Source organism: Stegodyphus dumicola, chromosome 2, assembly GCF_044657685.1.
Source record: "Stegodyphus dumicola isolate Sdum_Otavi_A_Nest chromosome 2, ASM4465768v1".
NCBI classification, from domain to species: Eukaryota; Metazoa; Arthropoda; class Arachnida; order Araneae; family Eresidae; genus Stegodyphus; species Stegodyphus dumicola.
The window spans coordinates 80,128,942-80,146,544 of record NC_140769.1 but is presented as its reverse complement, the minus strand read 5'-3'; the positions used below and the strand labels follow the sequence as shown (position 1 = coordinate 80,146,544).

General features: G+C 32.9%; 1 protein-coding gene across 1 annotated transcript in view; it reads left to right on the top strand.

Moving 5' to 3' along the window:
* LOC118180452 (short-chain dehydrogenase/reductase family 9C member 7-like) overlaps positions 1-17,603 on the top strand; it is a 77,456-nt gene that overhangs the window by 26,217 nt on the left and 33,636 nt on the right. The window lies entirely within an intron of this gene.

The window sequence follows — 17,603 nt, the reverse complement described above, 5'->3', positions numbered from 1 at the left end:
TGCATTATACTACTTAGGCAACAACACAGACATATATAAATTTTCACTATTTTTTACTGTCATTACATGCACAATTGCTGTTTTTTTATTAACAAGAGAACTGAACAAAGCATATCAATACTTTTGTATCAGCAATATGAGTAAGTTTTTGTTTATTAAGACTTTTAAAGTTCTCACGATGAATTAATTCGAATAATGGAAATAATTGACTGTAGCATAGTATTGCGTAGTAGCATAGTAGCATAGTATTCGTATTGCGTCCACTCTCGTATACAGCAAGAAAAAAAAATTAAATATAAATAGCGGCCCTTATCAATTCCGCAAGATTTTCCACATACAACCTTACCACAATTCCGCATAAAACGTAAACAAAGTATCGAGACTTCGTAATCGATTACAAAGCGCAAAGTTATCAGCTATTCGTCATCGATGGGGAAAGGAAAGTCTGGGCCATCCGAAAAAGCGGCGACCGCGATGAACGCTCATTTAGGGAAAAATTGTTGCTAAAAAATAGATCCAATATGGACTGGCGCTGCGATCACGAAAGCTGGAGGCAGTGTCTAAACATAGCTCCGAAATTTTTAAATAAGTGTTTCAAGAAATCTTTTCAACTCTCTTAAAAAAAGTGTAATGCATCTTTCCTATGCAATGTCTCATCCATCAAATTGAAAAAGGAAACATCGCTTCTTCGAAACTTCAAATTGTTTGCTTCGCTTGTTCGCTGTTTACTATCAACACGAGAAATCCAAAAGAAACCCTGGCACGGAATATCCAGATAAGTAACATTATGTTCTCTATACAATATCTTATTACTAAAGTGCCATTAAATTTCTTTATTTATTATTTTCATAAGATTCTAGCATTATACAATAGTTAGTAATAGTAGCAAGTGATGTGGTTCTTTTCTTCGTAACTATCCCATAGAGACGCCACATTCCTTATCAGTAGTCCGTTCTTATCAGCAATTCATACCCTCGGAGGCCCCTCCTTTCTTGCTTAGGAATTTCTTGAGAGGCAAAAAATGGGGAATCTCTTGACCATCGATGAGTATAGATTGTGATTTTTGTAACTAAGATCCTCGACTTTTTTCTTCAGGTCTCATACTTAGAATTATGAGCAAATATAAATACAGTGTGACGGAATTTGTTAAACTTGTACTATAATAAATTACAACGGTTAACTTAATAATAAATTAATTTTATATTTAACTAATATTTAAGAAAGACATACTGTGTAATTTATTTTTGCTGAAATGCTCTCACACTGTGTATGGATTTATGAATGTATCAATTACTGTTTTTCTGAAATATACATGAATTTTTTGGGAACGGTAATAGTTAATGTTATTTTAGTTAAAATATTATGTACATCTCTGTGATGATATATGTCTTTTCTTCTTAGGTCCCAAGATAAGGGCATACACATTACCATGTAGGAATTCATTTATTTACTAATTTTTGCAAACGAACTCCTTTTAACTACACTCATGGACATAATCGTATTTTAGAATATTTTCTACTTCTTTTCCTTTTCTTTTTATAGGCCCTTCCCCCCCCCGTCTATTATTTTTGAGCCATTTATTTTAAATTTTATTTTGTCCCATCTTTTCTTTCTGGCCTTTTGAACACGTACAAAATGTACGAAGTTCCTTTTTACTCTCCTCAAATACGAAATTGCCCCCCTTTCTATATACCTTTCCTTGGCACCTATGCTTGATTTTTTGCCCATTGGTGCAGAAAGACTTAGCGGGTGCAAAACAAGACATCTGTCTACTTTGTCTGTCTGTCTGTCTGTTGCTAAAAAATACGGATAAAGTTCGGAGAACAGCCTTGGTTGCGCTAACGTGGCTTCTTTAAGGATATGGGCGACATTTCATTATGCCAACGGAAGTAAATATCATGTGGGGAATAGCTGCTAAGGAGAAAAGGAAAATACACGGGGAAAAACGGGATTAAGATGTGTTTATATTTGTTTGGTATCTGATTGCTAATTTTGTTCTGTTATGTTGCTAAATTACCATTAAAAGGCGAATAATGTGCGTCTATTGCTAAAACGCAGGGCAATTACTTTTCGATCTGATTTTATATATGTATTAATAAATTCCTGTTCATATGATCTACATATGTATCAGATAACTAGCTGCTTTTGACACTTATTTCTGGATGTGTATTATTTTATAACTTTTTCTGCTTTGAAAACCCAAGTATTGAAACATTATGTGTATGCTTGTGAAAATATTATTTCAGATATTCTCGTATAACTAACTATACTATAATCTCATATTATTCAGTTCTCATATAACTACGATAGAAATATGCTTCTATTATTTACTTTAAAAATGCAGTATTTAATAGCCTTCCACATAGTAGCCATTCTAGAATTAGTTCTGTAATGTTATATAATGTTAATTGTCTTATGCATTATTTTGTCTAAATATTATTTTCATAAAGAATATATAATGAATGTAGAGAATACGAGTTCAATATATTTTAAAGACAGAGATAATAAACAAAAAAGAAAAGGGAGACTACACATGCAGCCAGATAAAACTGACCATTTTCTAAAGAAAGTTAATAAACTCAAAATGATGTGAAAGTATAGCCCATGCCACAAAATTCGCTTAAGTATTATTTCTGACTGGTAAAGCAGAAAATATATATCTGAGTGCATTTTTTATATCTAAAATACAATCTGTTATTAGTTGCTGATGAAAAAGTAAGAAAACAATTTTTATGGATAGAAATTTATGTAGCTGAGTATTGAAAGTCTGATACTTCATCGATACTGAAATAGCAATTTATATATTGTATTTTCATACAATATATAAATCGCTATTTCAGTGGGAAAAATGTTGTTTTTTAAAAACTTCAAAAATCTGAATAATTTTCAGGACATATTCTTAAAACAAATTAAGAATATACTGTTTCTTAGAAATTTTTTTTTATAATTATATGCCATATACTTTATGTACAGATCAAGCATGGCCAAACTGAGACTCGTAATTCATAATTTACTCACGTAATAAGCAACTCACGTTGTTTTGCTTTTGAAACATAATTGTCATTTGAAACAGAATTTGTGTGTCTTTTTAATAATTATTAATATAATTTTTTGAAATCACATTGTGTGTGTAATAACTTCAAACTATGCCTTATTTGCTAATCTCTGATAAGTAAAAACAAAAGTCAAACAGTGCCATATATATAATTACCATGTTGATATTACTCTTGAAATGTGTAGTGGTCATCAGCATAGCAGAAAAGATAATTTTTTTTTATCCTGGTAGCACCTGCATTCATAATGTACCTCAAATCGTAATGAATGCCCTATAAATATCTGTACTGTGATTTGCATTAGGAAATTCAAAACATATCTAATAATGCAAATTTCCAACGAATTAGTTGTTATGTGATGCACTAGTGAGGTTTGATCCCTATATTGATCCTGAAGTGGGCTGAAGGCCCACGCAATAGCAAAAAACTATACTTTTCTATAACCCCAATAGTTTGACAGCTTACAGTCTCATTCCCCTCTTTTTTTCCCATGCTTTTTACCATTACCATGAGGAGATTGTATAGATTAAGAGTCAAGTAAAAATCCATAGTTCTCTATTTTCAAATTACTGCTTTATTTTTACATTATTGTAAACAGCAGTATGTCGCTTCTTTTATTTTCAGTTTACTGCTATTAAAATCTGTTTTTAATTATAACTGAAAAAGAAAAATTGAAAATCTGAAGGAAAAGCTTTATTTATTAGCTATAAAAACTAAAGTGCAGAAAAGTTTACAATCCGTACATCCAAGGATATGCTTCCTCAGATACTGAGCAAAAGCAGTAACAGTTATTTTGGTACTGTTCTATTATCAAGGGACTGGATTCAGAAATGTATGATGCTTATATGTGTATTTATGCACACATATATTTGTACTTATGCATACAATGAACACATACATGCATACATAAACGCATACATTTCTGAACTCAATCCCGATAACAGAACAATACCGCTCTTTCTTTATTCGTGTAAGTAAGCATTATTGTTGAAATAAGAAACCCTTGGCAGTTTACTTAAAATAGCATTTCTTTTTTATTGAAAAGCTTTGCTAATTTTGAAACATGATAAACACCTAATTGTGTTTCTTGAATATTTCTGAATTATAACATGCAGTTCTTACTGACATGAAGTCTGATGACTTTGAAACAGAATTAGCTAATACAGGAATATAACTGCCTAAGCAAATATTCTTAAATCTTTGTGAAACTTGTCCAGTCTTTATGAACCAACATGTGCAAAAGATCATTAAACACCAACAGGTGGTTTCTGGAGTTGGTTGGATAGTATGATTTTTACTGTTTTCAACTCTTCTTAATTTTTAGTATCTACTCAACATTTTGTGAACTTAAAAGTTCTGTGCAATAAAACATTTGTGAATTTATTTTTCTTTTTAGTCAGCCTGGAAAAGTTGAAACTTGGAAAATGATAATGCAGTGCACAGGTTTTGAGAACATAAATGTTACAGTAGCATGACTAATCTGAGAATACAAAGGAAGTACAGTACTTTATGGCCTTCCCTTTCACAAAAAACACAAAAATACTTCCTACGTACACATTTTAGATGAATATTTATGATGGTAATCTGTTTTTAAATGAAGATTAAAAGGATATTACTTTGATTCACCAATTATAAAAGTATCTGAAAGGCATGGCTTTAATTATAATAAATACTATAACATAGATGTATTAAAAATAATAAAACAACCTATTCTGCCCCAAGCATCTCTTTCGCCATTGCTAGAAAATCCTTCCTCCCTCTCCAACTCTTGAAAAATGCATATACATTTATTTAGATTCAGACTATGTTTCAACTTGTTTTATAAATTAAACAACAAAAGTGTAGAAAATGTTGATAAGTGCCAAAACTTGAACAAAAGTAGATTTTGATATTCATGAACTAAAACTAAATACTTAACATATAAATAAAAGGCTGACCATGTTCTTCCCCCTGAAGCCCCCTTGGTTGAAAATCCCTGTTGTAGAAGATATATAAAGATAGGAGAGGAAAGAAAATTTTTTAAAAAGTAACATATTTTCCAAATCAAGTTGAATGTTTACCTCACAAAAGCATTTAAGGGATGGCTGCTATGAAATATATACCTGGCTAAAGGGTTTTTTCTAAGGATTATTAATATGTATGTATGTTAATTTTTTTCACCACTGGGAAGTGAATATTTTATCAAGTCAAGTATATTTTGAAAAATATTTTAGCTAATGGAGATCAGTTTCATAAAATATTTAGAAAGTTTCAATTAGACATTAGCAGTTGTTGCCTGTTATATACAGTGATGAAATTATATTACTGGATATTCAGTAATGATTATTAACTTGTTTAATTATGAGTACACATTCAGTTTATGTGACACCATAAATACTAGATCAAAGTATCACTAATAACACTAGTACAGTAAATTTTAACCTCTCTTGAAATAAAAAATCTATATTTGTAACATGTAATACATTGTAGCATTTAATGGTGTTAAGATTAACCAGAAGTTACAGATATGTGACAGTTTAATGCAATTAAATTGTTTATCAATTCAACAATGAAGTCTATAAATAAAATATAAAATTAAAAAACTTTTTTTTTTTCAACTGTGAAAGAAATAATTTTGTCTAATGAATCTTCCTTTGGTATTTATATATTAAAACCATCTTAAAAATTAATTTTGAATTGTTTAAGAAATAATGTTATTTTGCTTTTCATAATTTATTATATAAAAGTTTAAATGAATAAGATGGCAGTTCTTTTTATATTTTATATCTCTCTGATTAAATAGTCATCAATTAAAATTTTAAAAATTGCTTATGTAAGTAGAATATTTTAACAAAAATGGTCAGTCGAAAAAGGGACATTGATATAGTTTTGATTAGTCTTTATTCAAAAATATCACTGCCCTGAAGAGTACGAGATAAAAATACAAATTCTGATAAAAAGCTGAAATACAAATTTTGACATTTCATACCTACTTCTTGTAGTTTTTCTAAGTAGCCCACCAGCGACCAAGTGAATAAGAAAGCTGAATATTGTTAGTTTGACTCGTGTTCAAATCCCAATGAGCAGGCTGACTGCATGAGTGTTTGGATGGCTTTTCATATGAAATATAAATACAAACCAGTTTCCTGTAGAAAGTCCTCCACAAAGATATATGTCTCCTTGAGCAGATATTTTCATGTGTTTTGCTTTAATAAATTAATCTGACCTAACCCTGATTATCAGTATACCCCTATAGAGACTGAAATGTCAAGCATACCTGAATTCTGTAGATGTTTGTGTCTTCCATACTATAAACAAACATCCACCAGTGGCGAAATCCCTAAATATGGATGCTTCAAATCCATGTAAATGGGCTGGCTGCATAAGAGTTTTTGTGGTTTTGGACATTTTTAACGTAATACAAGCCAGCTCACCTTAAGAAAGTTCTCCACAAAAGTACACCCCGTTCTGCAAATAACCCTCATGTGCTGTGCAATTTAAATAATCTAACCTAATTTAGTAAAACAAATCTGTTAACAACAGTTTTGCCATATAACTGTGGCTCAAGTCTATGGTATTAATAAGGAATTATCACCTTTTTTTTTTTTTTTTTTTTTTTTTTTTTTAAGAATTAAAACTATTCTGCCTCTTTTAACTACTGTCTGTATGTGTGTCATGCCTTCAGACATAACATGAACATTTTGATTTTGTATCCTATCACATGCAGAACAACAAAGTTCTTTAATATTATCAAAATACATTAAAAATCTTGTGCCATTACCAAACTAAATTTAATGGCAGTTTTCACACAAATTGAAAATTTTTTGTGATTACCAGGTAGATTCTTTAAACAATCTCTGAAAACAATACGTTGTCACTTGTGAAATGTGGTGTTGCATAGTTTACTGCTATATGAATTTTTTTTTTTCGGAATTTTGTATAATCTTTGCTTTATTTTCTCATATAACAGCATTATTGCTATGTATTAAACAATTTTTATCACTTGCATATTGAAATCTTGCTTTCATGTTTGAAATCATACACACTGGAAAGGAATGGAACATAGGGAACACACTGAGATGGCATAAAATCCATAAATGTGATTAACAACTGTATCTGTAATATATACAGCCTACCATGGAATCTGGTGGATAAGACTGCTGAACATTGATAGTTAGACAACCTCCAAATTATGGTGAACAAATTCACTCCGTGGATGCTTCCGTAGTTTTCCCTATATAGAACATGAACAGAGGCAGTTCTTCATAGAAAGTTATCCATGAAGGCATCTTTTTTCCTTCATAGCCCAGCAGGTCAGACAGCTGAGCACTGATAGTTCAGTCCAAGTTCAATTCCCAGGGAACAGATTGGCTGCATGCATGTTTTCATAGTTTCTCCCTTGCATAACATGAGTACAAGACAGTTTCTGTCAGAAAGCCCTCCTTAAACAGCATTATTCCATCAAGGAATATACACTAGCATACTTTTCCATAACTTAATAAATCCAAATCTCTTTAGGCAGACAGTTTGTGTCCGAAATCTGAACTAAGACTTTAATACAGTCGAAAGTCGTTAATTCGGACACCCATAATTCGGAATGATCTATAATCCGGACCTCAAAGCTAAAAACTTTCTGCACATGCGCCGCGTTGACACATGCGCATAGGCGTTTACGCGTGCGCGTAAGACCTCTTACGACTGCGCATTTGCGTGTGCGCAAGCGCAGAATACGTTTTCGCGTGCGCGTTTTATGTATAACAGACGGTGTAAGCTAAAATTATCTATTTCAGTTAATGTTGATGATTGCATTGTTCCTTAATTTTCGAATTGGATCCGGCTTATTATTTTTTGCAGTCTGTAAGAGCAATACTATAAAAGTAAACTTGAACTTTCGATTATGTCAAATAGAATTTTTGATTCTGGAGCTCCCAAAGGATCGTACAAAACGAAAGTATGTTTCGATGTCCATTAAACAAAAAGTGGAATTGCTGCAAAAAATGGATAAAGACATGAAGAATGTGACAGAGAGGTTAGTGTAAACGAAAAAATTTCGATTGACAAGTTAGTCAGAATTCTCGGCATGTAACGGGACTTGACAGCATGTAACGGGACTTGAACAGCGGAACTTTGTAAGTGAACAAAAAATTATGTCTGTTTATAGAATTAAAGAGAAAGTATTATCACATAAAACGAAGCAACTTAAACAACTTACATTGAAAGAAATGTTTAATAAAGTAAACAAATAAATATTAAGCATTTTTTTGTAAATTTTCATACCCTTTAGATCATAATTGTTCTTTATTTCATAAATTACGGTTTCATATTTTTAATTTTAAAATTTCTGCATGCCATCTTACGCGATTTAAACTGATGATCTATAATCCGGAATCGCCGAAGTCCCGACGAGTCCGGATTAACGAATTTTGACTGTATCTAAAGTCTTTTTCCGCATATATATTTAAAAAATACCTCAGAAAATAGAATATTAATTTTTTAATGTTTCTTGTATATTGTTAAGTGTATATCTAGAGATTGATAGATAAAAACTATGTAAATCAAGATTCTAATTTAAATATGTTTTGCCCTTAACTCATCATTTTAATTTAGGTATTTTCAGTTTCTGTACTAAAAATAGCAACTGCTTATAATAAACCTCTCTGGACCGCGTCATTCCTCTATTAATCCATGTCAAGTGACTTCCTACATGCACATTTCTAGTAATCTCTGTCTAGTCTGTCTATATAAGGCTGGTGATGTTTTGTAATTCGAAACTTAACCAGCCAATATTATTTTAGAGCGCTATTTATCAATCAGTCAAACAACGTCGAAACTAATTAACTCTGAATTAAGATTTTGTACTGACTACAAAAAAACTATATAAATCATTTTGGATTCTCCCCCCCCCCACTGTACATTTATTTATGTTGCTTATAATTTTTAGCTTTGAAAACTTTCTGTACTAACAGCATTTATAAGAATTTTCGGGAATACAGGAGAGGTTGTAAATAAATTTAGGTATATCTCACTATGTTTCCATTAATAATCATTTTTAATATTATTTGAGGACTATTAAGTTTAAAAACACTTTAATTTTATGGAACTAAATCTTTTCACATATTTTATCATATAGAAGTTTCATTCATAACATCTCAACTGGAAAAGGCAGTTGTAGGTTAAGCACCCGTCCCTTCCCGAAAGTACATTGTGTATTGCTGAGTCTTGTTAACTAGTAAACTGCACCTCAGTTTTTAATGGAAGATGGCCTTGCGGGTGTTCCGAGGGTCTCCCAACTTTTATTCCTCTACTATCAGCTTCTCGAGAGAATTTCGGCTGGCCTTGTATTTTGAATGCTCGCTTGCTTCACGCATGAAGAAAGCATGGATGATTGTAAATTCATAATAGCTTCTCATTATAAGCTGACAAACATCCATGCACATGGTGGCTTATAATGTGAAGATATAAGTTTACCAATAGCTACGCCTTCTTCGGGGATTCGAACCCAGACCCTTCACTACGGCATTCAGCGTCATTAATCATTATACTGCATGGGCAGCCCTATACATACCAACAGCATAGAAACACCAAATTAATACATAACCAAGTGTTTGGATTTTATTCCTTAAAATACACTATAGGTCGAACTAGGGATCTGGTAACCTTTTTGCAAGCACGCACTGTGCACTTAACAGAACTGGACCTGAATATGAGATAGATTCTGATATAAAGATGCAAATATCGACGGTTCAAAAAATTAGATTGTAGTACAGATTCATAAGAAGATAACAAATACGGTGCTGTTCATTAAAATTTCTATACCAGGAAGCAAAGCAAATAACAGAATCATATTTATCGTTTATATTGTATTTATTAATATAATGAGAGGAAGATATGATTAAATTAACAAGTGGTTTGGCGTTCATAACATACGTAATTTAGTACACAAAGCTGACACATCTGGCAGCCAGTAACATCTGTAATCCGGTTGAACATCTAATTGAACTAAGCTGATACAGGTACTTCATTCCATGCAGCTTTAGTTCTATTTTCTGCCGAGTGATGGCATGGCAATCTCCCGGCAACCCATAATAAGATGTTCTCAATGAGTGAGAGGCCTGGAGAATGTGCTAATCAGGGCAACACTCGGAAACATTCTGTCTCAAAGAACTTCAGGGCAGCATAAGTTCGTGCATCATCTTGTTGAAAGATGGCGTCAAGCAGGCCTTGAAGACAGGGCACGGGCATTAAGACATCACAAATGTAACGACATTTACCCACATTACAGCTTATGGGAACAAGAGGTGACCAGGGTGAAGGTGGAATGGCACCTCATGCCAACACGCCAGGTACTGAGCCCGTATGACTTTCAGAATGCAAGCTGGCAACGTTCATTCTCCTCTATGCCTCCACACACGGATGTGTTCGTTCTCATGCTGTACGCAGAATAGGTTTCGTTTGAATCACGATATGGTACACTCCTGTGCCCAGTGTCATCTATGACATCCATTGTAGGTGCACTTGTCTCTGTTGTAGCGTCATGGCAAGCAGCAACAGTGGTCACTGTCTGTGGTGTTGCAGACGTATTTATTAATGTAATAAGAGGAAGATATGATTAATTTAACAAGTGGTATGGGGTTAATATCATGCGCAATTCAGTACATAAAGCTAACACCTCTGCAGCAGCAACATTTGTAATCCGGCTGAGCATCTAAACGAACTAAGCTCGAATGGCAAACACAGGTACTTCATGCCATGCAGCTTCAATTCTATTTTCTGGCCAGTGATGGCATGGCAATATGCCGGCAACCCATGATGAGATGAGTGAGAGATCTAGAGAATGTGCTGAACAGGACAACGCTCGAACACATTTTGTCTCAAGGAACTTCAGGACAGCACAGGCAACATAAGGTCGTGTATCATCTTGTTGAAAGATTGCGTCACGCAGGCCTTGAAGACAGGGCACAGCCATGGGCATCAAATGTAAAGACGTTTGCCCACATTACCGGTTATGGGAACAAGACGTAACCAGGATGAAGGCGGAATGGCACTTCATACCAGCACGACAGGTGCTGGGGGTCATGTGAGTTTCACGAATGCAAGTTGGCAACGTCATTCTCCTCTGTGCCTCCGCACACGAATGCGTTCGTATCATGCTGTATGCAGAATAAGTTTCGTCTGAATCACGACATGGTGCACTCCTGTGCCCAGTGTCGTCGATGACGTCCACTGTAGGTGCACCTGTTTCTGTTGTAGCGTCATGGGAAGTAGCAACAGTGGTCACCGTGCTGACTGTCCGTGGTGCTGCAGACGTTATCTCACTGCCCGCAACTTTCTCTCAGGTTTTAATGCCCCAAGGCCGCTGAGATTTTGCACGGCGTTCAATATGACCCATTGATCTCATATTCTCCTTACAGTCATGGGATCCCGACAAACACGGGCAGCAATGCCGCGGTAGAATGAATCGTAGTCCAAAGAGTCCACGATCTTGCCGTGATCGAATTCCAACGCATACTAGTAAGAGTTTCTTCTTTTTATAGGGGGCGTAATATAATCTTAAACCGAGCAACTAACGCTTAAATACGATTTCTTGAATGAAAAACCCGTTGTTCAATTTTTTCCCCATTTATATGCAATGCAGATGGTATTACTCATACATGCTTTGCGCGCATGCGCTGGAATGCTAATTGTTCTTATATCCAGGATGCAGTACTTGGGGTTCATGCAAATTTTGTCGCATTCATGAAGTTGCAATTTTAATAGGCAATAGCGTAATGTTATCAGCTGACAAATAAGTACTGTTGCAAATAAATTGAAATCTATCGTACGTACATACAGATATATATACAGCCTATAACATAGAAATCGACTCATTGAGAAGTTATCCAAATAGGTAGAAATTGCGTATGGCTATACCTTACGACGAATTATGGAAATGATTAACATTTAGTGTTGAATGATTGACAAGCTATGGAGCTCCAGCGGAGTATCCAGATGAAATGGATAGCTGTGTCAACACCTCTACACTCCACTGCTCTGCAAAACTAAGCTATGAACGGATGGTACATAAAACGGAAGATATTCCACTGATAATGCATAACTTCCATGTGAGTATGGATCCGTCGATCTAGGTGGACTGTACCAACGTCTCATAGAAGGGATCGTCAAAAGTATGAGCAAATGTCACTATTTAAGGATAAAGGAATGAGGGTGGCAGCAGGATAGCTAGATATTTGGATCCGAGCGATGCGACCATTCTATGATGTTGACAGGAATGGGTGAACCATGGTTGTAGAGAGCGTCAAGAATGTAACGGTCGAGCAAAAGCGACGGCAGAACGTCGCAAAAGCGACGGCTGCATGGGTGTTTTCATGGTTTTCCCTACCTGTACCATGTATATGAGCTAGTTTCCCTGAGAAAGTCCTCCATGAAGGCATTCTCCCCTTAGAAAGAGAACCCTAGTTTGCTTTGCAATAATCAACTAAACCAAATCAATTATGACTCACAGTTCAAAATACCTCTAATATATTAAAAATATACCAAGTTTATGAATGAATTTAGTTACATAATGTGAATGTGCCTAATTTCTTATTAACAGTTTCAGATATAACCTTAAAATTTATGATATACTGAGATTTATAATAGCCTGAGATATCTCAATATTTACTTTTGTAAAAATTAAGTATTTAATTAAGTATTAAATAAGTAAGTTTAATTAATAAACTGATCACTAAAATTTTGAAATTATGTAATAAATACAATTTTTTAAAATAATAAATGATAATTAAGTAATAATTAAGTAAGTAATAAATGAAGGTCCCATTTTGGCAAACGTGCTCTGAAATGAAAATATATTTGAAAGCATGAGATTGTGTATGCAAAATAAAGTGCAACTCATTAGACAATGGTCTTGTATTTATCTTTTTCTATCATCGGCTGCTCTAGGAAACTTTTGCTTCAGCAGAATTCAAATGCCTACATGCCAGAAATAATATGACATTCACGCCTTCTCTGAGATTTGATACATGAAACTGAACTAGGTTGAGGTGACAAATTCTGTTTGAGTATTAGGATTATCCGGGTTACTTGTAGAAGGCTGACTGCTATCTTGGAGTTCAGATGAATCAAGATGACAACTTTTTTTTACTAGTTACATATTTAGTAGCATTTTTTTGGAAGTTTTCTTCTGGCAATCTTAGAAAACCTTTAGGAATACCTTCAGATTTTCTTCATTACTACCAGAAAAAGTATCTGGTTTCCTTTTAAGATACAAGATTTCATTACTTTGTGTACTTAATTTATCTATTGTCAAGAAGTGTAGCCTGCTATAGAAATAAAAACTCATTCCTTTCATTGCATAACATTAAGAGTTCTCCCCCCTTTTTTTTGTTAAATATTTTTGGCAGTTTTCAAAGTTGAATTTATGCAAAGATCAATCTATGGAGTAGATCTGTCGAGCCATACATAGTATCCCTTGATTAATGATTCCATACTTTGATCCAATTCTTGTACTACCACTTTGATAGTTTCACTATGTGTATAATTCAGTAGTATTCTTCAATAAATGAAGTATTCACGCACAGGCTCATTCCAATCAATCTTTCCAAATGGAACAACATCACTTGCTGGCCTTCTAAGGCTGAAACCTGAATGTATTATACTATATACAAGGTACGTCTTATGGATGTGTACAATTATGATTTTTATGAAGGGTACACTTTTAAACTGAATACTTTGCATAATAAGCATTGAGCAAGTTTTTAATTACACAAGTATTATTGGGGGCACATGTATGAATACAAGTCATTTGCAAAATGACACCACAATAGTCTCAATATCACAGCTTAAAAACAGAAAATAAGTCCACAACTGTTCCAAAGAAAAATTTAAAAATACAATGCAAAAATTTATTCCATCATAACAAAAATGTGCCCACCAGTGCTTGAGCAGTAAAGTTGTTCAAAGCTGGTAGTTTGACATGACTGCAATTCTAGGTAAACAGATTGGCTTTGCATGTGTAATGATGATATAGGTGAGTGTCTTTTAGAAAGTCCTCTATGAAAGCATGCTTCTGCTTATGCAAATAGCTCTCACATACTTTGCCATAAACAAATCATGCAGACCAAGCAAAATCAAATTAAAATAAAAATGAAAATCACAATAAAATAAGTCAAACTATTACTAAATAAGTAAATTAAAAAGTATGTAATTTGAGTTTAGCTGTAATTCTGTAAAATGTCCAATGGATTATATGTTTTTTTCAAGAAGGGGGCAATTAGCTAATCTAGAATCAATATTAGTGTTAAACATATTAGTTGAACATGAGTAACAGATTTTACATGTTTCATTATTTTCATGCCTTACAGATTTTCTATGCCTCATTATTTACATAGCTTACAGGTGTTAAATGCCTCATTTTGTTTTTATTTGGTAAAAAGTGGGATAATAAATTTCAATGCAAAACATTTTGATAGGTAGTTATGTATATGACTTATGATATGAACTCTATATTCAACTATCATATAAATACTATTCCTAATATACATAAAATTTAATTTTTATTTGCCTTTATAGTCAACCCTCTAAGGTATAATATAGCATGGCTTAAGTAATAATTTTCACAATACAATGTATTGTGGAATGTGAAACATGAATACAAAAACATATTAAGTCCAAAGATCATAAAGAATAAAAGGCTATTTTAATCATAGATATTTACAAGAAATAATGCTTGATATTTATCAGAATTGTTCAGATGAACTGTTACTAACTGCAATACATGCATCACAATGGCAAAGAAGTGATTGGCATATATTTTGAAAGCTATTCAGCAAGTCTCTGCTGCAGTGATGCTGATTGGCTGACAAGGTCTGCAGTAGAATCAATCTCTGTTTCGTAAACAAGATCCATTGTCATTGTAATGCATGAAGTTTGCATTATCTGTTTGTACAGTTCATTTATAATAATTCTCAAATATCTTGCTATAATCATAAACAATTACCAAGAACTTCAGTTTACTTAATTAAATTAAATAAATCATGAAGGAAATAGTACTAGAAAATTTTCACTCTCACATTCTGTAAGTTGAAGATGATTTATATTTATGACAATTAAAATCAAAAATGAAACAAACTATTTTTAGTTTATTCTTATAGCATTTAAATCCACTTATATGAACTGCATACAGCATTATTTTGGGACATCAGGAAATATTAATTTATTAAAATTTATTGAAACTTCTCAGTTCATAATGCATTATATATATATAGAATACTATAAAGATGAGGAAATGTTTAATGCAAATTACTCTTTCCACTACATAATGCATGCAACTAAATATGTGTTTAAATACTACAAATAAATTTACAAATCCTTCCAGCAGGTTTAATGAAATTTTTATATTTATACTGCAGTTAAAAAATGAAATAAATACAATTGCATTTTGTCGAATTTTGAACAATTAAGACTTGAGAACATTACAATGTCTAACAGCACACAAATTTATCGCATACATATTTCTAAAAAGTTATTATTATTTCTAATTCGTATAATAAATACTAAAAATATTAAATGTGCTATAAACTAAATATCAGACTGAGGCTACAAATGTCCCAGAACAAATATACCGCAAATATGTTTAGTCTGAGAACTTAGGTCTGTTTAAGCCAGATATTTCTAGCAACTGTGAAGTAAAACTGCCACTTTATAGGCAAATTTAAAGTTCCTCGGAATTCAGATTACTGTACGTAACTATGAATATGATATGAAAGCACACATTGACTGTTTTATTGCACTAGGATATGAAAGCACACATTGCAAGAAAGAAAGTACAAGAAAATGTTTATAGATTACTTGCAATCAATGCACATAAAATAAATACTAAAAAGCTATAGAATAAACCATGAACATCGATGAGTATAGGGAAGCATAAAGAAGCAAATGAAAACAGAAAATAAAGCATTAAATAAATGAAAACAGAAAATAAAGCATTAAATAAATATTTACAGGTGCAAGACACTTATTTTTAAATATATTATCAATATTTTATTCAATTATGTGCTATTTCTTAATACTCTTTGCTTGATAAGTAAATATAATATTTCCCGAATACGTATCCCGATCTGCTGCTACGGATAATCCCTTAGCAGGGAAAAAGTATCACGCAGGGAAAAGTATCTCCTAGAAGAAGTACGTCATCGGATAACAACCATAATATGGTCTACCATAATAAGCTGTTTCTCCCCGTTTTGGCGTTAAGGCTGTTCTCCGAACCTTATCCGAACTTAGCATTTCAGTGGCCTAGTGATAGCTCAGAAATTGGTAAAAAAATCAATTTAAATTATGAAAGAAAAGTGTAATAATTATTTGTCATTGCCAATAACTGTAATAATGTGTATTCAATTTTTTAAATTAAGTGTGTGAATTTTCAGAACATTTTTTTTGCTGTGTTATTGTTTTTAAATTTTCATATGTAACTGTAACATTGACTAAAGAGTTTTGTTGACCATGGTTGTTCGTTCACCATGGAGAGGCGCTGCGATCACCGAGGCAAGCGACTGCACCTTCGCAAAGCTCCGTAAAAAAGTGAAAAAAAAATTCCTTTCCCTTTGGTGATTATGAATTAAATTACTTTAAAATAGTTTTTTTTTCCTACAAAACCTATATCCTTCCAAAAAAAATTCGCTCCGATGTTGACGAGAATAAAACAGCGGACAATGTGAGGATTTACTACGCCTGGATTACTACGCGGGATGGTTTATTCCTCACTGCCTTAAATAAATTCTTAGAACTATGAGCTTATATAAATAACAGTGTGCCTCATTGTGTTATACAAGCATTAATTAACTAGTAATAAATTATGATAGTAAAATAATTAATCTTGTAATAAATTATGATAATTAAATTAATAAATACTATGTTTAATTTGTGCTTTTAATACATATACTCAGTAATTAACACACACACACGTATATATATATATATATATATATATATATTGGTGTGTGCGGTCGTGGTCTTGTATTGTATATGGTTCTATGTTGTTTGTCTGCCGCTGTTTTTTGAAAAATGTATGAAAATGTTGGGAACGAAAATAGCATAAGTTACTTTAGTTAAATTAATATATACTTTTGTTTGATGACTTTTGTGTATATCTCAGGATGCATGCAAACATAATACTTTGTATTCCATGCTAAATACCTTGATACGAAGCATTTTAACACCGTCAACATTTTTTTTTTCCCAGTAACACATCTATTCACCACTACCATACACACTCACAACACATGCACCTGTGAGACACTATTTATTGCAAATGAAGACAGATTCTTCTCCTTTTAACTACACTCATGGACACAATCGTATGTTAGGATGTTTTCTACTTTTTTTCCTTTTCTTTCTATAGGCCCTTTTATTTTTTTTCCTCTATTATTTTTGAGCCATTTATTTTAAATTTTATTTTGTCCCATCTTTTCTTCCTGGCCTTTTGAACTCGTACAAAATGTACGAAGTTCCTTTTTACTCTCCTCACATACGAAATTTCCCCCCTTTCTATATACCTTTCCTTCGCACCTATGC